This window comes from Acinonyx jubatus, chromosome B1 (genome assembly GCF_027475565.1).
Source record: "Acinonyx jubatus isolate Ajub_Pintada_27869175 chromosome B1, VMU_Ajub_asm_v1.0, whole genome shotgun sequence".
NCBI lineage: Eukaryota > Metazoa > Chordata > Mammalia > Carnivora > Felidae > Acinonyx > Acinonyx jubatus.
Window position 1 is genome coordinate 195,477,501 of NC_069382.1, and position 5,036 is coordinate 195,482,536.

A 5,036-nucleotide genomic window follows, 5' to 3' on the forward strand; every position below is an offset into this window, starting at 1 on the left:
CAAGGGGACGTATCTGTGCCAATTAAATCGATACACGCAGACAGCAGGTGGGGAACAATAATCATGGTTTTCACATGAGGAGTGATTTTTCTAAACATTAATATGATCGAGTTACTCCTATTAAAATTCTGTAGTGTTTTTGTCCTATTGTATTCGTTCATTCATTCATTCAACACATATTGAGCAACTAATATGTGCCAGGCACAGTTTCAGGTACCAGGAACACAGCGAGAACAAAACACACGATGCTCCTGACTTGTGCTTACAGTATAGCAGGGAAGAGAGACAACAAGCGGGTTGAAGAAGTTAAATGTGTAGCAGCTAGAGGGGGTGTTTGAGGAGAACGTGCTGCTTCTGGGCCTGCAGTGAGGGGTAGGGGGGGGGTCCAAGAGGCAGTGAGGGCCTGCAGATGTCAAGCCTCCCCTTTCCACTCTGCTTGAAATGGAGTCGCCCCAGGGGATTTTGAGCAGATTATACTGTAGGGGTGTCTGGGTGGCTCCATCGGTTGAACCCCTGGCTTTGGCTCAGGTCAGGATCTCATGTTTTGTGAGTTCGAGCTCCACATCGGGCTCTCTGCTGTCAGCACAGAGCCTGCTTGGGATCCTCTGTGTCCCCCTCTCTCTGCCCCTCCCCTGCTCACATGCTCTGTCTCTCTCTCAAAAATAAATAAACATAAAAAAAAAAGCAGCTGTCCCAGGTGGGCGGGGGGCGGGGGGAGGGGTGGTGCAGGCTGGGACCTGGTGGGGTCGAGAAGGTGGTGAGAAACAGCAGAATTCCGTGGTTCCGTTATTCGCACTCAGTTGTGTCTGCCGAGTGGCTCCCGTGGCTTTGTAATTGTGTCGTGTGAACTCATTTTCAGTGGATACACTTGGCAGCTGCATTTCCAAGGGGATTTTGCACGTGTTTCTTCCAGGTGCCCCCCAACACCCACCCCCCCTCGACCCCCGCGACTAGCTTAATTTCTAAAACAACCAACAAAGAGTGGCTTTTGATCCTGGTTAGCCTGGCCTTTTTGGTCAATGCTCGTCGGCTTCAGGTTCTTCGGCACGTGGGGGGTGTCACCGCTAACACGGAGTACGAGTGCCCTCGGGTTACGGGCACGGGTTCTTAAAGGATGATGTGGCTGAGAGAGACCAGCTTGTCGGTCGACTCCTCTGGGTCCGTGGGAGGACTTTTCTTTCTTTAAAAAAAAAAAACTTTTTTTTTTATAGCCAGCAACTTTTTTAAATGTTACATATACTATTCTCAAGGCACATCTGATGATATATTTTATGACACAGTAGGTGTCAAAGTATGTTTAACGTGTGATTTCTTCAGGATCCCTCCCCTTTCTGGATTCCAAATGGAGGAACTGAAAGTGTGATGTAAAGACCGGCGATCCATAGTCTGTCTTTGGCCAGCTTGTCCAAGCACTATTGTAAAATGTAATATGAAAGAACTGGAAAGTACGAACTTCTTCAGTTTGTAGAACACCGTTCAGGACTGCTGCTTCTTGAGTGTTTTCTTCTTTTAAGGTATTAATCTTTTCTTCCCCTGGAGTGCGCCGTAGCTTAGAAATGTCATCGCCAGAAGCAGTCGTCGGCCCATTTATTGCCTTTTCTGAAGGACCACGCTCCTCAGTCACGTCTCTTGCCACTTCTTTCTTGTTTTTCGCCAAAGTTTCCCTTGGGACGTTTCTTTGTCTGCTCTGAGGCGCAGCTCTAGAAAAATAATCTGCAACTGTGACTGGCCCGTTTTCCTTCACTGAATTGGTATCAGATTCGGTCATCCCGTCCATCAGAAGAGCATCTTCATCAGTCCTTCGTCTACGAGACCGCCTACGACGGTTAGTACTGTGATGAGATTCACTGGCATCAGTGTGTGCAATCTCATCAGATTCTCTATTATCAAGTAAGCTGTATGGATTGCCGTCTGGATCTTTGAGCACAGGACTGATGGAGAATTTGCCACCACGTGGTCCAGCACGACCTCGACCCCCTGAAACACTCCTCCCTCTTCCTCCTGGGCGTCTCCTCCCGTCAGGCTGATGTCGGCTCTCTCGATCATCTTCTCCTGCCAATGACCAATCACTCGGCCCGTCTTTATGCTCAGATTCTGTTTCAGGGGGGCTAGACAGCTCAGAGTTTGTACCATAACCGGAGCTGTAATTAGGGCCCCGACGACCTCTGCCTCTTCCACTCTAAGACCTAGAACCAATCTGTCGTAGCTGTTCATCAATCTGCAGGCGTTCCATTGTTAGCTGTTCTGCTTCCTTTAGATAAGCAATCTGGTACTCTAAAAAACTTGCTTATTTCCGATGCTTTTTTTCGTGCCAACAAACACAAATGGAACCACAGCATCTTCTCTAGGTGGTTGATTTTCATTGTCTCCTTCGATTCTCACCCGCATCACACCAGATTTGTCCATTATTTCCTGAATAGCTTTGCCATTTTTCCCAGTTACTTTTCCAACAAGATTCCTAGGAACCTGAATAAAATCCTCCACAAATTCCAAGAAACCTCTAGCTTACAGCATCAGCACTCCCTCCATAGATTCTAAATGTGCCAGTATCTTCGTCTAGCTCAATAGCTGTAATTCCAGGAAGCTTCCTAGCTTGCTGTGTGTTCCTATGGCCAGGCCCATTCAATCTTCTCTCCCAACAAATTCCTCATGAAAAGCTGCCACAAGTTGTTTTGTGCACTCTAAATGCTTAGCGGCTTCTTCATTTCCGGACATGAGCATCGACTTCGTACGAATACTTCGCAAATGTGTGTCACTTAAAATGTTTACTGTCTTCACATTTGCTTCACTGGCAGACGGTATCATGAGCTGTGTGGTTTCTGGATGGTAAAAAATTCTGCATGCTCCTGCTGCTTTCTTAAAATCTTTATGTGCATTGTTCATTAGCACACGCCCCTCTCAAATCCTCAGGAGCATCGACTGTGCATTCAAAGAAGGTATTTTTTTTTTTGACAGTTTTATTTTGATGGACAGGCCGAAGTCGCTCAAATGGGACTATTTCATTGTAAGTGGCCTCACAAGCAGCGTATTCAATGACATAAAACTCTCCTTTCATCATTCGAACTTTGGCCAACACCATCCACATGGCTCCTGGTCATTTGCTCTTGAATACCTCTGCTTCGTCCTTCACTAATTTCTTTGTTTATATCAGGTGGTGGTGGTGATCTAACTTCATTAAGTGGAACCTGGTGTTCTGGCTGCCAGTTGTTCTCAGAAACAACTGTGAGGGAGTCTTCCTGAACATCTTTGATAAATCCCTCGTAGAAAGCCCGTTGGAGCCACGAACCTTCACCGTCAGCTCGGCCATGTTGGAACCACCAAAAAAAAATTTTTTTTAACGTTTATTCAGTTTTGAGAGAGAGAGTGGACAGGGGAGGGGCAGAGAGAGAGGGGGACACAGAATCCGAAGCAGAATCCAGGCTCTGGGCTGTCAGCACAGAGCCCGACGCGGGGCTCGAACTCACGGACCGTGAGATCATGACCTGAGCCTGAAGCTGGACCCTTAACCGACTGAGCCACCCAGGCGCCCCGTGGGAAGACTTTTCTAATAATCCATCGTTCGCTGAAGTTCAGTCCGTCGAGGGTCCCTGCTTTCTGGTGGGTCCCTCCATTCTCATTTGCTGTCACATGTGGGGCTAAGGCCTTGTCTCCTGACCCCGGCTACCCATTACCACCCCAGTCTCTGAGTTGCCCAAACCCCTCCCCTCCTCCTCCCAGGGTGGCCACCGGGCACTTATGGGACAGTTTTGGCTCTCCGTTCCTGCCTTTTTGTGCCCTGGACTCTTCCTTTGTTTGTTCTTATGAGTTTGGCTCTGCATTTCAGGGAAGTTCCATATGCTTCTCTCCAGCAAGTAGCAGAGGGTCGCAGGCTATCGAGGCCACAGTGTTTCGAGAAACCTGCCTGATCACCATCAGTGTCTCCTGACGGGGCTAGCTTAAAGTCCACTAGCATCCGGGTCGCCTTGGGAACATGTAATTAATACAGTGAATATTCCCTAGTTTTCCCCTAGAACGATCAAATCAGACTTGCAGAAATTTGGCTGGGAAACTTAACGTTTTAACCAAGGCACCGGGGTGAAACTGATGCCCATACACTTGTGAGAACCCTTGCCTGTTGGGCAGCTCGGGTTCATTGACCCACCCAGCAAACATGTATGACGCACAGTGTGCCTGCACCACACAGGCGTCACAGGATGCGGAAAGAAAGAAGACGTTTTCTTTCTTCCAAGGACTCATGGTATAGTTCAGGACTTGGCAGCTCTTTTTGCAAAGGGACAGAGAGTAAACATTTTAGGGTTTGTGGGTCATATGGTCTCCTTTGCAAAAGCTACTGTAGACAATATGTATATAAATGAGGTGGCTGCGTTCTCCCCCCCCCCCCCCCCCATTTTATTTACAAAAGAAGGTGTGATTTGCTGAGCTATGGTAGGAGTTAAAAGAGGAACAAGCCGGGGCACCTGGCTGGCTCAGGAGAGCAGGTGACTCTTTTTTTTTTTCTTTATTTTTGAGAGAGAGAGAGAGAGCAAGACACAGCATGAGTGCGGGAGGCGCAGGGAGAGAGGGAGACACAGACTCCGAAGCAGGCTCCAGGCTCTGAGCTGTCAGCACAGAGCCCGATGCGGGGCTCGAACTCACGGACTGCGAGATCATGGCCTGAGCCGAAGTGGGATGCTTAACTGACAGAGCCACCCAGGCGCCTGAGCATGTGACTCTTGATCTCCAGGTGGTAAATTCCAGCCCCATGTTGGGTGGAGATTTTACTTAAAAAAAGAAAAGAAAAGACTGGAACATGCCAAACAAAGGAGCATAGTGTAGCAGTTGCTATCACAGAGGTGTGCAAGAGATGTGATGGGGCCAGGAGAGGAATCCTGGGGGGGGGGGGGGGAGGGGGGGTGGTTTGGGGGGCGGCAGGGGGTCAGGCTGTAGGTGATCATTGGACAGTTAGGTTGTTTGCATTCTGTACGATTGTAAATAGTGCTGCGAGGACCATCTTTGACGTTGTCCAGTGTTTGATTCTTTCTTAGGATAAAGACACT

At 48.5% G+C, this 5,036-nt stretch overlaps 1 pseudogene; it reads right to left on the minus strand.

The window, feature by feature from the left end:
* Window positions 1-1,216: 1,216 nt before the first annotated feature.
* On the minus strand, window positions 1,217-3,307 carry LOC106975631 (RNA-binding protein FXR1-like; annotated as a pseudogene).
* Between the last annotated feature and the right edge of the window lie 1,729 nt (window positions 3,308-5,036).